The sequence below is a fragment of the Eurosta solidaginis genome, chromosome 3, assembly GCF_040869045.1.
Source record: "Eurosta solidaginis isolate ZX-2024a chromosome 3, ASM4086904v1, whole genome shotgun sequence".
In the NCBI taxonomy this organism is placed as follows: Eukaryota; Metazoa; Arthropoda; class Insecta; order Diptera; family Tephritidae; genus Eurosta; species Eurosta solidaginis.
In genome coordinates, this window is record NC_090321.1 from 13,129,173 (window position 1) to 13,152,317 (window position 23,145).

Sequence of the window (23,145 nt, forward strand, 5' to 3'; positions counted from 1 at the left end):
GAATCAAATGAAAGGTGTTACTGAGCATTTTAAGAGGGAGTGGGCATTAGGTCTATAGGTGGACTCCTTTTCGAAATGTCGCCATTAGGGTGGGCCAGGGGTGACTCTAGAATGTGTTTGTATGATATGGGTATCAAATGAAGGATGGTAATTAGTATTTTAAAAGGGAGTAATCCTTAGTTCTATAGGTGGACGCCTTTTCGAGATATCGCCATAAAGGTGGACCAAGGGTGACTGTAGAATGTTTGTACGATATGGGTATAAAACGATAGGTGTTACTGAGCATTTTAAGAGGGAGTGGGCATGAGGTCTATAGGTGGACGCCTTTTCGAGATATCGTCATAAAGGTGGACCAGGGGTGACTCTAGAATATGTTTGTACGATATGGGTATCAAATGAAAGGTGTTACTGAGCATTTTAAGAGGGAGTGGGCCTTAGGTCTATCGGTGGACGCCTTTTCGAGATATCGCCATAAAGGTGGACCAGGGGTGACTCTAGAATATGTTTGTACGATATGGGTATCAAATGAAAGCTGTTAATGAGTATTTTGAAAAGTAGTGATCCGTTTCGAGATATCGCCATAAAGGTGGACCAGGGGTGTCTCTAGAATGTGTTTGTACGATATGGGAATCAAATGAAAGGTGTTACTGAGCATTTTAAGAGGGAGTGGGCATTAGGTCTATAGGTGGACTCCTTTTCGAAATGTCGCCATTAGGGTGGGCCAGGGGTGACTCTAGAATGTGTTTGTATGATATGGGTATCAAATGAAGGATGGTAATTAGTATTTTAAAAGGGAGTAATCCTTAGTTCTATAGGTGGACGCCTTTTCGAGATATCGCCATAAAGGTGGACCAAGGGTGACTGTAGAATGTTTGTACGATATGGGTATAAAACGATAGGTGTTACTGAGCATTTTAAGAGGGAGTGGGCATGAGGTCTATAGGTGGACGCCTTTTCGAGATATCGTCATTAGGGTGGGCCAGGGGTGACTCTAGAATGTGTTTGTACGATATGGGTATCAAACGAAAGGTGTTACTGAGCATTTTAAGAGGGAGTGGGCATTAGGTCTATAGGTGGACGCCTTTTCGAGATATCGCCATTAGGGTGGGCCAGGGGTGACTCTAGAATGTTTGTACGATATTGGTATCAAACGAAAGGTGTTACTGAGCATTTTAAGAGGGAGTGGGCATTACGTCTATAGGTGGACGCCTTTTCGAGATATCGTCATTAGGGTGGGCCAGGGGTGACTCTAGAATGTGTTTGTACGATATGGGTATCAAATGAAAGGTGGTAATGAGTATTTTAAAAGGGAGTAATCCTTAGTTCTATAGGTGGACGACTTTTCGAGATATCGCCATAAAGGTGGACCAAGGGTGACTCTTGAATGTTTGTACGATATGGGTATCAAACGAAAGGTGTTACTGAGCATTTTAAGAGGGAGTGGGCATTAGGTCTATAGGTGGACGCCTTTTCGAGATATCGCCATTAGGGTGGGCCAGGGTGACTCTAGAATGTGCTTGTACGATATGGGTATCAAATGAAAGGTGGTAATGAGTATTTTAAAAGGGGGTAATCCTTAGTTCTATAGGTGGACGCCTTTTCGAGATATTGCCATAAAGGTGGACCAAGGGTGACTCTAGAATGTTTGTACGATATGGGTATCAAACGAAAGGTGTTACTGAGCATTTTAAGAGGGAGTGGGCATTAAGTCTATAGGTGGACCCTTTTCGAGATATCGCCATTAGGGTGGGCCAGGGGTTACTCTAGAATGTGTGTACGATATGGGTATCAAACGAAAGGTGTTGCTGAGCATTTTAAGAGGGAGTGGGCATTAGGTCTATAGGTGGACGCCTTTTCGAGATATCGCCATTAGGGTGGGCCAGGGGTGACTCTAGAATGTTTGTACGATATGGGTATCAAACGAAAGGTGTTACTGAGCATTTTAAGAGGGAGTGGACATTAGGTCTATAGGTGGACGCCTTTTCGAGATATCGCCATTAGGGTGAGCCATGGGTGACTCTAGAATGTTTGTACGATATGGGTATCAAACGAAAGGTGTTACTGAGCATTTTAAGAGCGAGTGGGCATTAGGTCTATAGGTGGACGCCTTTTCGAGATATCGCCATTAGGGTGGGCCAGGGGTGACTCTAGAATGTGTTTGTACGATATGGATATCAAATTAAAGGTATTAATGAGGGTTTTAAAAGCGAGTGGCCCTTAGATGTATATGTGAAGGCGTTCTCGCGATATCGACCAAAATGTGGACCAGGTGATCCAGAAAATCATCTGTCGGGTACTGCTAATTTATTTATATATGCAATACCACTAACAGTATTCCTGCCAAGATTCCAAGGGCTGTTGATTTCGCCTTGTAGAACTTTTTCATTTTCTTCTACTTAATATGGTAGGTGTCACACCCATTTTACAAAGTTTTTTCCAAAGTTATATTTTGCGTCAATAAACCAATCCAGTTACCATGTTTCATCCCTTTTTTCGTATTTGGTACAGAATTATGGCATTTTTTTCATTTTTCGTAATTTTCGATATCGATAAAGTGGGCGTGGTTATGGTCGGATTTTTTTATACCAAGATAAAGTGAGTTCAGATAAGTACGTGGGCTAAGTTTAGTAAAGATATATCGGTTTTTGCTCAAGTTATTGTGTTAACGGCCGAGCGGAAGGACAGACGGTGGACTGTGTTAAAAACTAGGCGTGGATTCCACCGATTTCGCCCATTTTCACAGAGAACAGTTACCGTCATAGAATCTATGCCCCTACCAAATTTGAGAAGGATTGGTAAATTTTTGTTCGACTTATGGCATTAAAAGTATTCTAGACAAACTAAATGAAAATGGGCGGAGCCACGCCCATTTTGAAATTTTCTTTTATTTTTGTATTTTGTTGCATCATATCATTACTGGAGTTGAATTTTGACTTAATTTACTTATATACAGTAAAGATATTAAATTTTTTGTTAAAATTTGAATTTAAAAAAAAAAATTTTTAAAAAGTGGGCGTGTTCTTCATCCAATTTTGCTAATTTTTATTTAGCACATATATAGTAATAGTAGTAACGTTCCTGCCAAATTTCATCATGATATCTTCAACGACTGCCAAATTACAGCTTGCAAAAATTTTAAATTACCTTCTTGTAAAAGTGGGCGGTGCCACGCCCATTGTCCAAAATCTTACTAATTTTCTATTCTGCGTCATAACGTCAACCCATCTACCAAGTTTCATCGCTTTAACCGCCTTTGGCAATGAATTATCGCATTTTTTCAGTTTTTCGAAATTTTCGATATCGAAAAAGTGGGCGTGGTTATAGTCCGATATCGTTCATTTTAAATAGAGATCTGAGATGAGTGCCCAGGAATCTACATACCAAATTTCATCAAGATACCTCAAAATTTACTCAAGTTATCGTGTTAACGGACAGACGGACGGACGGACGGACGGACATGGCTCAATCAAATTTTTTTTGATACTGATGATTTTGATATATGGAAGTCTATATCTATCTCGATTCCTTTATACCTGTACAACCAACCGTTATCCAATCAAAGTTAATATACTCTGTGAGCTCTGCTCAACTGAGTATAATTATAAGCACATCACCATGAAAACATACAAACATACCTAAATATTTATACGATTTGAGCATTTCTGATTGATTTTGTTTATTTTGCAGATAATCCTCATCCACTCAACTGTCACGGAACGTGATGAACATGCATGAATTCGATCGAAGAATTCTTATTCATATACACATATGTACATACATGTACAAAAAAGTTCGAAGGAGCGTTCGGAACAGTCGGAAGAAAATTGCATGTACATACATTAGTGCGGAACAATTTACTTTAGAGTACAAGGGATTGCTGTAGATATTTCACATCGAGATCTTGGAAACATCTCTAAAACAAGGCCCAAATTATTTTGGGGACACATGGGTGGTTTAGTTGAAAATTTTCCCAGTTTTTTTTTGTGTATTTTCATGTATTTATTGTTTTTTTACCTTTATATTAAGTCGCTTTGATGTTTGTCCCCTTATTTCCATACGCATTTTTGACCCACGGAAAAGTCTTTTTCGGTAAATTCCCGTTGAGCTAGACATTTCCGGTTGAGCTAGACACTTCAGATCTGAGAGACATTACAATGCAAAAAAAAATCCGCTAGGTGGCGCACGGATCGAGATATACAGATAATTAATTTTAAAATGGAAATTTTGCGATCGACTTTTAGCTAACTTCTCGGTGATCCAGAGACTTGAAGCTTAGCACATAGGATGGCACTACAATTCGTGGAAAACAAAATGCCGCCAGGTGACAGACGAATCGAGATAAACGAAAGCCCTGAAAATCCCTGAAAAAACGCAGGGAATCTTGCAATCGATTTTTGAGTAACTTCCCGGTGAGCTGGAGATATGAAACGTGAGCCGTAAGTCAGAACCCGCTGACAGTGCAATGCTTTAGCAAAAAAAAATCCGCTAGGTGGCGCATGGATCGAGATATTAGGAAAATTCATTTTAATTTGGGAATCTTTCAACCCATTTTTAACTAACTTCCCGGTTACCTAGAGACTTGTAACTTAGCACATGGTTCGAAACCCGGTGACAATACAATTTGTAGAAAACAGAGTTCCGCTAAGTGGCGTGCTAAGTGAGATAACTACAAATCCCTGAAAAACGAGGGGAATCTTGCGATCGATTTTTGAGTAACTTCCCGACGAACTATAGACATGAAATCTGGGCCGTGGGTCAGAGCCAGGTGACAATGCAACATTTGATAAAAAAAGATCCGCTAGGGGCACGCGGATCGAGATAGTAAGAAAACAAATTTTACTTTGGGAATCTTTCAATCCATTTTTAACTAACTTCGCGGTCAGCTAGAGACTTGAAACTTGGCACTTAGTTAGAGGCCTGGTAACAATACAACTTATAGAAAACAAATTTCCGCTAGGTGGCTCGCTAGTCAAGATAACCGCAAATCCTTTAAAAAACGGGGGAATCTTGCGATCGATTTTCGAGTAACTTCCCGACGAGCTAGAGACATGAAATTTGGGCCGTTAGTCAGAACCCGGTGACAATCAATGCAATATTTTATTAAAAAAATCCGCTTGGTGGAGCATGGATCGAGATATTGAGAAAACTAGTTTGAAATTGGGAATCTTGCAATCGATTTTTAACTAACTTCCTGGATATCTAGAGACTTCAAACCTGAAATATAGTTTAAAACTCGGTGACAGTGCAATGTTTGATCAAACAATTTGAGCTACATAACGCACAAGTCGAACTATTTAGACGATTAGGCCATACCTTCATGGCTAGCCTCCTGAGTGTTGCAGGCGTTGTACAATTCCACCTCGTTGAAGGCCCAACTCAATGCACGTCCTTGCATACTTTTAGACGTACGCGTCTTTCTCCACGATTCTTTTACACTTTCAGGCGTATGCGAATTTCACCAAGATGGAGGTGGAATTCTCTTGTTATGATGCGAGGTGGGATTCTGTTGTTTTAGCCAGTGTTGTCAGCGAAAATTCCACTAATTCTATTAAATCTTGCTATTTTGAACAAATAAATAAAGATAAGAATTTTCAGCTAGGAATTACTTAAATTATAAATCAAAGTAGCAATTGCCTTTTTGTAGGCAGTACTAAAAAATTGAAAATAAAAAGATGATAAAAAAATGTTAAGGACTACCTTTATATAAATGGACCAAGAAATAGAAGGCAATTTTTCCTTTCATACAGACATAGTCTTGTTGAATTTTGACTAAAAAACTTTAACAATAGCTCTTTAAAAAGAATTTTGGCATTTAAAATTATAAAGGTAGAGTGCGTGTTTAAATTTTAAATAATAAATTAGTTAATCCCAAGTACTTGGTACGCCTTAAATTGAAAGATTGCGCTCCACCTTTATAGTTTTAAATTCCAAAATTCTTTTACAAGAGCTGTTGTTAAAGTCTTTTAGTCAAAATTCAACAAGACTATGTCTGTATTAAAGGAAAAATTGCCTTCTATTTTTTGGTCCATTTATATAAAGGTAATCCTTAAAATTGTGTATCATCTTTTTATTTATTGCTGTGTTGTACAGTAAAAAAATTCCGGACAAATAGTCACTTCCAAATTTAAAAAGGGAAGAAATTTAGCTGAAGTTAAACCAATAAATTTAATCATCTGTATTTAATTAGGGAGTCTTGCTCAGACAATTGTTTTGTTATTGATATTTTTTTCTCTCTAATATCAATAACAAATAAATTTAAGAAATATACGTTCGCGATTTAATGTTAAATGTTTATTGCTAACAAATTTTTACTGGAAAGCCACAGATGTTTCTTATGAAGCGAATTACTTAACTGTCAGACTTGGCAAAGCATTGACAAAAAATGTGTCGAAGTGTTGATATGAGAATTGAAAACCGTAAGTAAAAGATAATACAAGCCGAAAAAAAAAACGCAAATTGCATTTCAAAACTCCATAAGTAGAGTTACTGTTATCACTGGTATTTGACTGACTGTGGATTTTCAGGATCACTGCTCAAGAAAAAATAGACGCTCGATTACTGAGTCGAATATCACCCTAACGCGACTGCCAGTTAGAAAATGTTCAGAATATTTTTTAAAAATGCCCTACCGCTCAATTTGTTTTATAAAAGCCGTATCTTACATCAAAATATATTGATTTTATGCTAAGATAGGGCGGTTTTAAAACCCAAGCGGGTTAGGGGGCTTAGAATATATCCGCGACAGGTATGCCTGTCGTAAACGGCGACTAAAATACCAAATTGATTCAAGGGGTTGGGTAGCCTTTTAAGGAGTTTCCAGCGTAATATACAGCTTCTCCAACCCAATTGTCAACTCCACCTACCCGTGGCGGATGCTGTTTCTTCAACAGCAAGGATTCTGGCGACCCCAAGTTACTAACGGTTTTAGGGGGTGTGAGGGGGAGGATGGCCTTGAAGGTTTCATGCGGTCAAACTAAATCGTTCCCGAGAGGGTCGGGTTAGTACCTTAATGGTGCTTGTTACCGGAATGTTCCCGAACCGCATCGGGCAAAGGAGCATCAACATCGATAACACTACCCAAGGCTTTCGGGGGTGTCCGTATCGCAACAACAACGAATCGGGGCTGACTAAAATGAGATTGGATATCAGAGCGGTAACTATAAATTTCTCAAAGCTTGGAGGATGATTTTGAATATCAGATTGTAAAAATATTCTTCCAATGATGATGTACTCTGAAAAAACCAGATGCGACACACACTAATGTTAATATTTACATATATATAGTCCATACATATCAGTTACCGAGTGTATAGACTATGTACATACATATATGTAAATATTTAAAACTTTATGCTTTTTAATTTATATGAAAGCTTGCACATACTTATGCTTATTCGTAATACGTAAGTATGTTCTAATGTGGGTACATAAGTAAGTTCGTAAAACTGGTGTATTCTAGCACAAGCTCTGTTTAGTTACTTTGTTGACAGTAAATAAAAGACAAGCAAAGCGACAGCTGTGTTAGCATTGGATAGAACAGAGGGGTACAAGCACAGGCACCTTGCCCAAGTAAACAAAACGAATTCAGGAAAACTGTTCAATGCGCCTCTGTGCTTTCTGAATTTGCTGATATATAAATAAAAAAGTGACGAGATTTCCAAAAATGCAAGAATAACAGAAATTTAATTCATATTTAGAAATAATAAAACAATAGGAGATATACCAAGCTTAAGTCAAGTTTTCAAATTATTATATTGATCAGAAAATAAAACAAGCCTGGAGATTTATTAAATTTAAATGGGAGCACTCTTTAACCAGATTAAGAAAACGCATTTTTCAATTTCTACACAAATTGTCTTGAATATTTAACAGTACGTTTTTAATATTTTTTAACAGCGCTGAGAGCGCCTTTACATATTAAACTTTAATGAGAGGAGTACCTACTGAGTTTGCGCGCTACACAAACCACTCTTTAATCACTCAACCAGCGGGATTAACTGTAAACTACTTAAAGATTAGGTATTGGATGTTGCGTTGTTTTGTAGAGTGAGTGAACACCATCCCTACAAGTTGTTGTTGTTGTTGTTGTAGCGATAAGGACACTCCCCGAAGGCCTTGGGGAATGTTATCGATGTTGATGGTCGTTTGCCGGATGCAGATACGGTACGTTCCGGTAACAAGTACCATTAAGACACCAGCCCGACCAGCTCGGGAACGATTTAGTATGACCACATGAAACTTTCAAAGCCATACCGCCCTCCCACCCCCTAGATACATGAAGAACTTGTGGTCCCCAGAGCCTCGGTTATTAAAGTAACAGTATTCGCCACGGGTAGGCGAGGTTGACAATTGCGTTGGAGAAGCTATATTTCGCGCTGGCAACGCCTTGAAAGGGTTGCTCTACTCAACCCCTTGAATTAATTTGGTATTTTAGTCGCCTCTTGCGACAGGCATACCTGCCGCGGGTATATTCTAAGCCGCCTAACCCGCTGGGGGTCTTAGTGTCGTTTATAACAGCTTCAGTTAGTCACTTATCTATAAGTTAGCGCAAGCCTCGGTTTCTTCACACTAACTGAGGCATCAACTGTCCGTTAAATGCAAGGAAAAGTGTTAACAAAAGTCAGCTCCTTTTTTTTTTTGGTTTTCGTGTATTCACAATTGATTTTTCCGATTCGTTCAACAAAATGTTTACAATTATCGATTTAACAGAGACTTAGTCACCCTGTGTCACGCAAATGTCAAATGAAGCTATATGAAGGATTGCTATTCTCCAGATAAATTCTTATTTCGCTAGAGATTGTGGAATATGCCCGTAGACATATCACTCTATTTTCAAGAGAAATCGTTATAATTTTTTAGTTACATATACATACAAAATTAAAGCCCGCAATGTCATCGAATTTGTCGGTTTACAATCTTATATATTATTTCTAATAGCTGTTTTTATGTGCAGGTCTTTTTTTTCGCTCTTATCTGGAATGCAAATCTATAAATAAGTTTTGGTTTTAAAGATGGAGATTCGGGCTATTAGAGAGCTTTGGGCATTATTGGTCGCAGTGCTTTTGTTTAGCTATATTTTATTAAAATAATGTGTTAAAAATAAACGATTGTGAGCACACAAATAAATCTATTTATATTGTGGCACTATTGTGAATATTTGATTAGAACTAACACTGCATTACCGGCAGTTGCTAACATTCGCCAGATGGCAGCGCAAGCGCATGTAAGTTTTTATTAACAGATAATTGATTGATAGAACAGCTGCTTTCTGTTGATATTTTATATGAGACTTTTATATTTGTTTCGCAAGATGCGCACGGGTCCGGCTAGTTCCTAATTAACTTAGGTAGGTAGAGTACCAACAAAAAATGGCAATAGTAATCGTAAGCAATGGGAAATACGACGCAAAGGTTAAGGCAAAAACTCCTGAAATTCTAAAGATTGTGAAGTGCAACCAAGCGTTGTCAGCGCAATTTACAGATTCACCAACCCAATTGTCACCCTCACCTATTCGTAGCGAATTCTATTTATTTAGCAGGCGAGGCTTGGGTTTCGATGAAGGTACAGTATGGGCGTGCATATAGTTCCCTCAATGGGTACTAGACCTTGATGGTGCTATTCCTTGAACGTACTGGCACAACATCGGTCAAAAGACCATTAACAGCGATAGGTCAAAACTACTTAAAATAAAGCTTGAAAGAAGTTGATGACAATCTATATTTTAAACTCAAACTAATATATGACAGAAACATTTTTTTAGCACTTTGACACTTAATAGCTGTGTTTTTTTTTACATCTATAGACGTTTACGCTTAAACTTTATATGGACTGCTAAGCGTCAAACTTTAAATACACCTCCGCCTGTCCACAATTCATCGCAACTGATTCAGCTATATGTTATACACTATGGGCATCAGAGGGTTGTGTCTTCGCTTTTCGGTACACCCTGTGCTGTAGCTAGTTGTTAAATCACTGCCGCTAGATGGGTCTCTTAAGCATTATCTAAGCGAGGATAATGTTTTTTCAGCAAAAAATTTTTACAAAACTATTTTCTGTGCTGTTTTAAAAATGCCGCAAACTTCTAAATTTTTTTTAACCTTTTTTACCTTTTTTTTCAGAGTTACATATTTGGTTTTAGTCAGAATCATTGGGAATTCATAGAAGTTGCCAATTTTTTTAAACTATAAATTACTCAAAAAAGGCTTGCAAGATGATATAAAGCTTTGAAAACTGCAAATTTCGTCAAGGTTGAGCAACTTTAAATAAGCAAATTTTTTGTTGGGTATCATAAAAAACTCTTGAATATATAAGCCGTTTCGTACGAAATTTTCACTTCGTCCCACAAAACGAGTATTCCGTTGCTTTGATGTGTCTTTTCAATTTGTTTGATTTATTTTTTCTTAAAACCTTTTTTATTTCAAAGTTGGAATCGAGACTATTTTAGAAAATGAACTGAAAAAAGCAACTCAATTTCACCAGGAGCTCAGCAATGCACCACAACAGACTGCTCGGGCACGTTATGTGGTTGCGCTGGTGCTGCTGCTGTTGCTATTGGTTTTACTATATTGCTCATATTGATGATGATGATGATGATGAGTGTGCTGACAACAAAATCAAACAAAGAAAAACATCGAAAACAACAAATCACAATATAAAATAAATGCAACCAAAAGCTTCACAACACAAATAAATGGTAGCAGAAATGAAATTGGACTTTTTGAACTGGCGAGTATTTGTCGTTTCGTAATGGCAGAAGCGAATGCATTCCGCTAAGATTTAAAGGAAAATTCTTGTTTAAAAAAAAAAGAAATTATATTATTATCACGCGTTTATGCATTTCTTTCTTTCGTTTGTAAATATTTTTTTTTTTTTTAAATTTGTAAAAAAATATAATACGGCATCAGGGGCAATTTTTATCAAATTTCTTCAATATTTTTTTTTCTTATTTTCAATAATTTAAGAATAAAGTTCCATCAATTTTGTAACTGAAACTATGCAAAACCAATCCTAAAAATGTTACCAAAAAATTGGAAAATAATTCAGATATTAATACGAAATTAATAATTAAGAAATAATAAATATACCTATTTTAAACAACATTCATTTTTATCTTTAAATATTTTTTTTTTTTGTTTAAGAATGAAACTATAAATTAAATCTCAAAAAATTTGGTGTCTTAAAAAATGTTTGAGATAACTTTGTGATTAAGTCCGAACTTGAAGCTGTTCATACATTATGCAAAATGTGCGCGTGTACTTTCGAATAGCAGCGTTTTCTTACACTGAAAGAAATGGTGCGAGTAAAATCAACAAATCGGTTCTGTTGTTCTTGACTTAACGGAGATTCGGTGAAATTGATCGAATTATGGTTAATTCAACCGAGTTCTTTGTCAAGCGAACAAATTAGTTTAGTCATTTCAACAGAAGAGAAATTGTCGCTCTTAAGTTAACAAAAATTTCTGCAAAATTTACAGATTCCTAATCAATCTAACTGATTTTTTTGTTAACACAACTGATCTCAATGGTCATTTCAACAGCGATCAACAGTCAATACATGAGCAAATTTCGAAGAGAATTTTACGCTCACTGCGCTCTCTACTTTGTACTTATGTATGCTGTGTACTATATGTATGCACATATTTACGTATGAATATGGCGACCACCGTGGTGTGATGGTAGCGTGCTCCGCCTACCACACCGAAGACCCTGGGTTCACAGCCCGGGCAAAGCAACATAAAAATTTTAGAAATAAGGGTTTTCAATTACAAGACAATTTTCCTAAGCGGGGTCGCCCCTCGGCACGGTTCGGCAAGCACTCCGAGTGTATTTCTGCCATGAAAAGATCTCAGTGAAAACTCATTTGCCTTGCAAATACCGCATCATAGGTACTTTCGTACACAGCTGTCGCAACAACTTTTTTCGTTCATTTGAGTACTAAAACGGTCAATTACGAATCAACGATTTGTGCGCAGTTGATTCAACATCTTGTTGCGAAGGATAAAAATTGACAGAAATTTTTGGTTGAATTGGCCCGTATTTCGGTTTATTTTACCAGTCTTTTTCTTTCAGTGTACTAAACATGGGTGCATACATACATACATACATACATACATCTGACATATAAACAGCTTGATTGTTATTCATATAAATTACCACGTTTCATACTTAGCGCTTTGAGGCATTAGAAGATTACAACACGTCAACTATCAAAGTTGAGGAAGTCGAAAGTAGTTCTAAAGCACGTACGTAACACTCGCTTTTATAACTAAACTTCCGTAACTGGCCATCATTAGTGGAAAAACACTGCCGTATGTGCACAGTAGACATTTACTACATCTGGCTTTTTTAGTTTAAGGAAATTATTATTTATTATTAACTGATTCATGCCGCCCGCCTTCCCGCACACGAGAAATCAACTGTTTGAACTGGAAGAGCGTGAAAAATCCCTCAATCTCAACACACTCTGCCGGCAAAGTTTTACGCCGATGCCAGACGACGGATAATACACTCCGGAAAATGTATGGTCATCCCGCGAGGTAACAGCGTATATTTTTTACCGACTTAATTTAACGATATATGAAAAAAATCTATTTACGAGTACCGATTGAAAAAAGGTATAAAAAAAAATATACCTCTCAAATCTCTAGAATTGTTTTTCAGCAGTGTCTCAACTTGAGAATCACAGAGTTCTCAAGAAAAATCCCATTTTTATATAGTAAAAAATGCTATTACTTAAGCTGAGAGGTGCCAACTTGGAGGATATTTTTATTTTCAACGCCACCTCAACCCGATATTCAATGTGAGATATTAACTAGAGTAATGTGATGGCTTTAGATTTCAAAACTATACTTTTTTAGATCTTCTTCTCAGATTGGAGAATAGTTTAAGAATGAGAGATCAACTCGAAAACAATAAATTTCGCAAGATTTCTCAAACGTTGGAAATATAATTAGAAAACGATGTTGTATATCAACTTGCTAACTAAAAATTTCTCGAAGGCTGGAGAAACGTTTTCGTCGTTTGTTGGGAATAAAACACGGAACAGAGCAATACTCTCAAATATAGCAGAAAACATAACACTCATTTTAATATTTGGCGTTGTATATTTTTTGAGTTGTTTTGGTCGATAATTTAAAACTTCTTTACTATTTGAGAAGGATTTGAGACGAAACTTCATCAACATATACGTACCAATTTTTTGTGTAACTTATTGATGCGTTCTCATACTGAGCCACATCTTTTTGAGTATCACTAAATTCAATTACATTTTGTTTCCGTCCTTTCTGAGATGGGTTTGAGAAGATAAAATTTTGCAATTGGAAAATTAGGAACCACTTTGTATCAGAAATGAATGCATTCCTATACCGAGTCCTCTATATCTACGTATCATTGAATTCAGTGCCGTTTCGCTTCGAACGTGTTTGAGATGGGCTCGAGAAAATGAACTTTCTCAATTTAGGAAATTTCGGTCACGTTTGATACGGGTTTGAGAAAATGAAATTTTTCAATTTGAGAAATAAGGACAACGTGTACTGAATGTTTTTTTTTTTGTTAAAATTTTAATCACATTTTATTCTCTTTTCTTTATACAAATCCATTCATGTATGTACATATGTATGTATGCATTATATTATTTTTAGTACTGAGTAATGCGATTAAGTTGGGAGAAAATCGAAGAGCAAAAAATTTTATTTTTTATTCCTTTGTATTTTATTATTCTCGTTCAATTTCATATTTTGTTTTGCTGTTAAGGAGATTGTTGTTGTTTTTGTGCATTATTGTACACTTGGTGTTAATTATAAATAATTAATTAGTTTGTACATTTGCAACAAGGCCAATAAATATTGCATTAACAAGTAAGGAAGGCTAAGTTCGGGTGTAACCGAACATTACATACTCAGTTGAGAGCTATGGAGACAAAATAAGGAAAATCACCATGTAGGAAAATGAACCTAGGGTAACCCTGGAATGTGGTTGTATGACATGGGTATCAAATGGAAGGTATTAAAGAGTATTTTAAGAGAAAGTAGGCCATAGTTCTATGGATGGACGCCATTTAGGGATATCGCCATAAAGGTGGACCAGGGCTGACTCTAGAATGTGTTTGTACGATATGGGTATCAAATGAAAGGTGATAATGAGTATTTTAAAAGGGAATGGGCTTTAGTTCTATAGGTGAACGCCTTTTCTTGAAATCGCCATAAAGGTGGACCAGGGGTGACTCTAGAATATGTTTGTATGATATGGGTATCAAATGAAAGCTGTTAATGAATATTTTGAAAAGCAGTGATCCTTAGTTCCATAGGTGGACGCCGTTTCGAGATATCGCCATAAAGGTGGACCAGGGGTGTCTCTAGTTGTACGATATGGGAATCAAATGAAAGGTGTTACTGAGCATTTTAAGAGTGAGTGGGCATTAGCTCTATAGGTGCACGCCTTTTCGAAATGTCGCCATTAGGGTGGGCCAGGGGTGACTCTAGAATGTGTTTGTATGATATGGGTATCAAATGAAAGATGGTAATGAGTATTTTAAAAGGGAGTAATCCTTAGTTCTATAGGTGGACGCCTTTTCGAGATATCGCCATAAAGGTGGACCAAGGGTGACTCTAGAATGTTTGTACGATATGGATATCAAACGAAAGGTGTTACTGAGCATTTTAAGAGGGAGTGGGCATTAGGTCTATAGGTGGACGCCTTTTCGAGATATCGCCATTAGGGTGGGCCAGGGGTGACTCTAGAATGTTTGTACGATATGGGTATCAAACGAAAGGTGTTACTGAGCATTTTAAGAGGAAGTGGGCATGAGGTCTATAGGTGGACGCCTTTTCGAGGTATCGTCATTAGGGTGGGCCAGGGGTGACTCTAGAATGTGTTTGTACGATATGGGTATCAAACGAAAGGTGTTACTGATCATTTTAAGATGGAGTGGGCATTAGGTCTATAGGTGGACGCCTTTTCGAGATATCGCCATTAGGGTGAGCCAGGGGTGACTCTAGAATGTTTGTACGATATGGGTATCAAACGAAAGGTGTTACTGAGCATTTTAAGAGGGAGTGGGCATTAGGTCTATAGGTGGACGCCTTTTCGAGATATCGCCATAAACGTGGACCAAGGGTGACTCTAGAATGTTTGTACGATATGGATATCAAACGAAAGGTGTTACTGAGCATTTTAAGAGGGAGTGGGCATTAGGTCTATAGGTGGACGCCTTTTCGAGATATCGCCATTAGGGTGGGCCAGGGGTGACTCTAGAATGTTTGTACGATATGGGTATCAAACGAAAGGTGTTACTGAGCATTTTAAGAGGGAGTGGGCATTAGGTCTATAGGTGGACGCCTTTTCGAGAAATCGCCATTAGGGTGGGCCAGGGTGACTCTAGAATGTGTTTGTACGATATGGGTATCAAATGAAAGGTGGTAATGAGTATTTTAAAAGGGAGTAATCCTTAGTTCTATAGGTGGACGCCTTTTCGAGATATCGCCATAAAGGTGGACCAAGGGTGACTCTACAATGTTTGTACGATTTAGGTATCAAACGAAAGGTGTTACTGAACATTTTAAGAGGGAGTGGGCATTAGGTCTATATGTGGACGCCTTTTCGAGATATCGCCATTAGGGTGGGCCAGGGGTGACTCTAGAATGTTTGTACGATATGGGTATCAAACGAAAGGTGTTACTGAGCATTTTAAGAGGGAGTGGGCATTAGGTCTATAGGTGGACGCCTTTTCGAGATATCGCCATTAGGGTGGGCCAGGGGTGACTCTAAAATGTTTGTACGATATGGGTATCAAACGAAAGGTGCTACTGAGCATTTTAAGAGGGAGTGGACATTAGGTATATAGGTGGTCGCCTTTTCGAGATAGCGCCATTAGGGTGGGATAGGGGTGACTCTAGAATGTTTGTACGATATGGGTATCAAACGTAAGGTGTTACTGAGCATTTTAAGAGGGAGTGGGCATTAGGTCTATAGGTGGACGCCTTTTCGAGATATCGCCATTAGGGTGGGCCAGGGTGATTCTAGAATGTGTTTGTACGATATGGATATCAAATTAAAAGTATTAATGAGGGTTTTAAAAGCGAGTGGCCCTTAGATGTATATGTGAAGGCGTTCTCGCGATATCGACCAAAATGTGGACCAGGTGATCCAGAAAATCATCTGTCGGGTACTGCTAATTTATTTATATATGCAATACCACTAACAGTATTCCTGCCAAGATTCCAAGGGCTGTTGATTTCGCCTTGTAGAACTTTTTCATTTTCTTCTACTTAATATGGTAGGTGTCACACCCATTTTACAAAGTTTTTTCCAAAGTTATATTTTGCGTCAATAAACCAATCCAGTTACCATGTTTCATCCCTTTTTTCGTAGTTGATATAGAATTATGGCATTTTTTTCATTTTTCGTAATTTTCGATATCGATAAAGTGGGCGTGGTTATGGTCGGATTTCGGCCATTTTTTATACCAAGATAAAGTGAGTTCAGATAAGTACGTGGGCTAAGTTTAGTAAAGATATATCGGTTTTTGCTCAAGTTATTGTGTTAACGGCCGAGCGGAAGGACAGACGGTGGACTGTGTATAAAAACTGGGCGTGGCTTCCACCGATTTCGCCCATTTTCACAGAGAACAGTTACCGTCACAGAATCTATGCTCCTACCAAATTTGAGAAGGATTGGTAAATTTTTGTTCGATTTATGGCATTAAAAGTATTCTAGACAAACTAAATGAAAATGGGCGGAGCCACGCCCATTTTGAAATTTTCTTTTATTTTTGGATTTTGTTGCATCATATCATTACTGGAGTTGAATTTTGACTTAATTTACTTATATACAGTAAAGATATTAACTTTTTTGTTAAAATTTGAATTTAAAAAAAAATTTTTTAAAAAGTGGGCGTGTTCTTCATCCAATTTTGCTAATTTTTATTTAGCACATATATAGTAACAGTAGTAACGTTCCTGCCAAATTTCATCATGATATCTTCAACGACTGCCAAATTACAGCTTGCAAAACTTTTAAATTACCTTCTTGTAAAAGTGGGCGGTGCCACGCCCGTTGTCCAAAATCTTACTAGTTTTCTATTCTGCGTCATAACGTCAACCCATCTACCAAGTTTCATCGCTTTAGCCGCCTTTGGCAATGAATTATCGCATTTTTTCGGTTTTTCGAAATTTTCGATATCGAAAAAGTGGGCGTGGTTATAGTCCGATATCGTTCATTTTAAATAGCGATAAGTGCTCAGGAACCTACATACCAAATTTCATCAAGATACCTCAAAATTTACTCAAGTTATCGTGTTAACGGACGGACGGACGGACGGACGGACATGGCTCAATCAAATTTTTTTTCGTTCCTGATTATTTTGATATATGGAAGTCTATATCTATCTCGATTCCTTTATATATGTACAACCAACCGTTATCCAATCAAACTTAATATACTCTGTGAGCTCTGCTCAACTGAGTATAAAAATGTATTGGCGTGTTCGCAAGATGACATTGTGCTTTTTGTTATTACAATTTTGTTGTTGCTTTTTCTCTTTGTAACTCCATAATTATGTATTACTGTATCGTAATGTCATTATTGTTACTGCCATTTTACTCTAGTAGTTTTTACCAGATGACAGAAGCGTTGAATCTAAATATTAGTTTACATTATTTACACAATAGACCGTTTTAAAAAATGTTTTATTACTTCCAAAAAAGGATTAACGCTTTCGAAGTAAAACCATTTATTTTCTAACGAAATGAAGGAAGACGGTAAAAAATTAAATAAAACAAGTAAGGAAAGTTAAGTTCGGGTGTAACCGAACATTACATACTCAGTTGAGAGCTATGGTGACAACATAAGGGAAAATAACCATGTAGGAAAATGAACCGAGGGAAACCCTGGAATGTGTTTGTATGACATGTGTATCAAATGAAAGGTATTAAAGAGTATTTTATGAGGGAGTGGGCCATTTAGGGATATCGCCATAAAGGTGGATCAGGGTTGACTCTAGAATTTTTTTGTACGATATGGGTATCAAATGAAAGGTGTTAATGAGTATTTTAAAAGGGAGAGCTGGACGCCGTCTCGAGATATCGCCATAAAGGTGGACCAGGGGTGACTCTAGAATGCGTTTGTACGATATGGGTATCAAATCAAAGGTATTAATGAGGGTTTTAAAAGGGAGTGGTGGAAGTTGTATAGGTGGTCGCCTTTTCGAGATATCGGCATAAAGGTGTTTGTACGATATGGGTATCAAATCAAAGGTATTAATGAGGGGTTTAAAAGGGAGTGGTGGAAGTTGTATAGGTGGTCGCCTTTTCGAGATATCGGCATAAAGGTGGACCAGGGGTGACCCTAGAATTTGTTTGTACGATATGGGTATCAAATGAAAGGGGTTAATGAGCATTTTAAAAGGGAGTGGGCCTTAGTTCTATAGGTGGACGTCTTTTGGAGATATCGCCATAAAGGTGGACCAGGGGTGACTCTAGAATGTGTTTGTACGATATGGGTATCAAATTAAATGTATTAATGGGGCTTTTAGAAGGGAGTTGTGGTAGTTTTATATGTGAAGGCGTTTTCCAGATATCGACCAAAATGTGGACCAGGGTTACCCAGAACATCATCTGTTAGATACCGCTAATTTATTTATATATATAATACCACGAACAGCATTCCTGCCAAGATTTCAAGAGTTTTTTATTTCGCCCTGCAGAACTTTTTCATTTCATTCTACTTAATATGGTAGGTGTCACACCCATTTTACAAAGTTTTTTTCTAAAGTTATACTTTGTGTCAATAAACCAATCCAAATACCAAGTTTCATCCCTTTTTTCGTATTTGGTATAGAATTATGGCATTTTTTTCGTTTTTAGTAATTTTCGATATCGAAAAAGTGGGCGTGGTCATAGTCGTATTTCGCGATTTTCTTTACCAATACAAAGTGAGTTCAGATAAGTACGTGAACTGAGTTTAGTAAAGATATATCGATTTTTGCTCAAGTTATCGTGTTAACGGCCGAGCGGAAGGACAGACGGTCGACTGTGTATAAAAACTGGGCGTGGCTTCAACCGATTTCGCCCTTTTTCACAGAAATAAGTCATCGTTTCAGAATCTAAGCCCCACAAGGATTGGTAAATTTTTGTTCGACTTATGGCATTAAAAGTATCCTAGACAAATTAAATGAAAAAGGGCGGAGCCACGCCCATTTTGAAATTTTCTTTTATTTTTGTATTTTGTTGCACCATATCATTTCTGGAGTTGAATGTTGGCATAATTTACTTATATACTGTAAAGATATCAAATTTTTTGTTAAAATTTGATGAAAAAAAAATATTTTTTTAAAAGTGGGCGTGTTCGCCATCCGATTTTGCAAGTTTTAGCACACAAATAGTAATATGAGTAACGTTTCTGCCAAATTTCATCTTGATATCTTCAACGACTGCCAAATTACAGCTTGCAAAACTTTTAAATTACCTTCTTTTAAAAGTGGGCGGTGCCACCCCCATTGTCCAAAATTTTACTAATCTTCTATTCTGCGTCATAAGTTCAACTCACCTACCAAGTTTCATCGCTTTATCCGTCTTTCGTAATGAGTTATCGCACTTTTTCGGTTTTTCGAAATTTTCGATATCGAAAAAGTGGGCGTGGTTATAGTCCGATATTGTTCATTTTAAATAGAGATCTGAGATGAGTGCTCATGAACCTACATACCAAATTTCATCGAGATACCTCAAATTTTACTCAAGTTATCGTGTTAACGGACAGACGGACGAACGGACGGACGGACATGGCCCAATCAAATTTTTTTCGATCCTGATGATTTTGATATATGGAAGTCTATATCTATCTCGATTCCTTTATACCTGTACAACCAACCGTTATCCAATCAAAGTTAATATACTCTGTGAGCTCTGCTCAACTGAGTATAAAAATATAAAAACAGGGAAATATTTGTATTGAATTTTTTCAGACGTATAGCGTTTTGTTTCAAGTGTGTTTACACCATTTTGTTTTTTTTGTTTCGTAATATCTATTTTAATTAAGAACATTTAAATCCTCTTCAAAAACACGTATACTTAAAAAAAATTTATTTTGGCTATGCATTTCAAAGTATGAATTGGAATGAGACGAAGATAACTGAATATTGGGAGCTGTTATGCAAAGCATTCCATCTTTTCAATCAAACACAACTTCTGAGCCTCTGTGGAAGTAAAAGTTCAACATTTGACATTCTGGTACGGTCTAATGTGCATTAATATCTACATTTCTGCACATTTTATTAAGCCTGCATTTCCTCGCTTTTTTCTGTAACCTCCTTCCTAAATGCGCATGTTTATACTCAGCTGAGCAGAGCTCACAGAGTATATTGATTTTGTTCGCATAACGTATCCGTAACGGCATAAACTAATCGAGATAGATATAGATTTCTATATATTAAAAGGATCTGGGCGAAGAAAGAAATTAATTTAGCCATGTCCGTCCGTCCGTCCGTGTGTCGGTTAACACGATAACTTGAGTAAAATTTGAGGTATCTCGATGAAATTTGGTATGTAGGTTTTTGGGCACTCATCTCAGATCGCTATTTAAAATGAACGAAATCGGACTATAATCACGGCCAATTTATCGATGTCGAAAATTTCGAAAAACCGAAAAAGAGCGATAATTCATTACCAAAGGCACATAAAGCGATGAAACTTGGTAGGTGAGTTGAACTTATGACGCAGAATAGAAAATTAGTAAGATTTTGGACAATGGGCGTTGCACCGCCCACTTTTAAAAGAAGGTAATTTAAAATTTTGCAAGCTGTAATTTAGCAGTCGTTGAAGGTATCAAGATGAAATTTGGCAGAAACGTTACTCCTATTACTATTTGTGTGCTAAATAAAAACTAGCAAAATCGGATGGCGAATACGCGCACTTTTAAAAAAATATTTTTTTCATCAAATTTTAACAAAAAATTTGATATCTTTACAGTATATAAGTAAATTATGCCAACATTCAACTCCAGTAATGATATGGTGCAACAAAATACAAAAATAAAAGAAAATTTCAAAATGGGCGTGGCTCCGCCCTTTTTCATTTAATTTGTCTAGAATACTTTTAATGCCATAAGTTGAACAAAAATTTACCAATCCTTGCGAAATTTGGTGGGGGCATAGATTCTATGACAATAACTATTTTCTGCAAAAATGGGCGAAATCGGTTGAAGCCATGCCCAGTTTTTATACACAGTCGACCGCCTATCCTTCCGCTTGGCCGTTAACACGATAACTTGAGCAAAAATCGATATATCTTTACTAAACTTAGTTCACGTACTTATCTGAACTCACTTATTATCTTGGTATTAAAATGGCCGAAATCCGACTATGACTACGCCCACTTTTTCGATATCGAAAATTACGAAAAATGAAAAAATGCCATTATTTTATACCAAATATGAAAAAAGGGATGAAAGATGGTAATTGGATTGGTTTATTGACGCAGTATATAACTTTAGAACAAACATTGTAGAATGGGTGTGACACCTACCATATTAAGAAGAAGACAATGAAAAAGTTCTACAGGGCGAACCCAAAAGCCCTTGGAATCTTGGCAGGAATACTGTTCGTGATATTAAATATATAAATAAATTAGCGGTACCCGACAGATTATGTTCTGGGTCACCCTGGCCCACCTTTATGGCGATATCTCGAAAAGGCGTCCACCTATAGTACTAAGGCCCACTCCCTGTTAAATAATCAGTAACACCTTTCATTTGATACCCATGTCATACAAACACATTCCAGGGTTACCCTAGGTTCATTTTCTTACATGGTGATTTTCCCTTATACTGTCTCCAAAGCTCTCAGCTGAGTGTGTAATGTTCGGTTACACCCGAACTTAGCCTTCCTTACTTGTTTTGTTTGGTTTTTTGTTTCATGAAGCTAATGGATAATACCTAAACGTTAATTTTTACTAATTAGTGGTGAAAGGATGAAATTGAATTTAATTTTTGTGGTCAAACAATTTAATATATAAATACATACACACATACATAGGTAAATACAAAGCTTTTAGAGTTTTAGTTGTTAACTTGTTGCAAGGATTTCAGCATTGATTATGTAGCGGATTAAGCATATGAGATATGCATGTTTGTAAATAAGTAGGCAAATCAAATATTAATTTAATTATTTATTCTTGATCCCATTCACGAAAATTAGATACGGCATCTAATCAATAATCGATACGTATATACTTACTTATTTAGTTTGTGTTTGTTTAATCTACTATATATTAAATTAGTTAAATAGTAGCTAAAATGTATAGCTGCTGTGTGGTATAGCTATATTCATGGCACAGCAGCGAACAGAAAAATAGCAGTAGCATGGCGATTTCGATCAAATTTCGTCAATTAAATGCTTCTTTGTTTATTTTCGATAATTTAGAAAAAAACGTTTATAACTGAAGCTATGCAAACCAATCTAAAGAGCGTTCTTGAAAATATTCGAAAATTCGAGAAAATTTCAGAAAAATTTCGAACCTATATTTTAGAGTTTTCAGACAAGTTTTGTTGTTTTATTTTCGACTTTCATGAGGTTTATAACTGAAACTATGCAAACCAATCTAAAGAGCGTTCTTGAAAATATTTGAAAATTCGAGAAAATTTAAGAAAAATTTCGAACTTATATTTTAGAGTTTTCAGACAAGTTTTGTTGTTTTATTTTCGATAACTTAGAAAAAAACTTCCATGAGGTTTGTAGCTGAAACTATGCAAACCAATCTAAAAAGAGTTCTTGAAAATATTCGAAAATTCGAGAAAATTTCAGAAATATTTCGAACTTATATTTTAGAGTTTTCAGACAAGTTTTGTTGTTTTATTTTCGATAACTTAAAACAGAATGTCTCTGAATTTCGCAACTTAAACTGTGAAAACCAATCTCAAAAACATTTTCGAAAAAATTTAAGAAAATTTTACACTTTTTATTTGGAGTTTTCTGTTTTTTTTTTTTTTTTTTGTGTTTGAGTATGTAGGTTTGCAAGTTTACAGCTCTTAGTCTAAAATTTGCATGGATTTTTGACTGTTTTTTTCGAAAGGTATGAACAATTCTTTTTTATAAAAGAAAATCTTAAACCCAAAAACAAAAATTGCCAAAAACTAATGCAAGTTTAATAGACTTTTC

The 23,145-nt window shown here is 36.6% G+C and overlaps 2 protein-coding genes across 4 annotated transcripts in view; one reads left to right on the forward strand and one right to left on the reverse strand.

Annotated features, from left to right (window-relative positions):
- Synj (synaptojanin) overlaps positions 1-3,747 on the forward strand; it is a 566,615-nt gene extending 562,868 nt beyond the window's left edge. The window contains exon 7 of the transcript XR_010950493.1: positions 3,688-3,747. The gene's annotated coding sequence lies outside the window, so the exon portion shown is untranslated. The remainder of the gene's footprint in view (positions 1-3,687) is intronic.
- Positions 1-23,145, reverse strand: part of mam (mastermind) — a 366,289-nt gene that overhangs the window by 252,636 nt on the left and 90,508 nt on the right. The window lies entirely within an intron of this gene.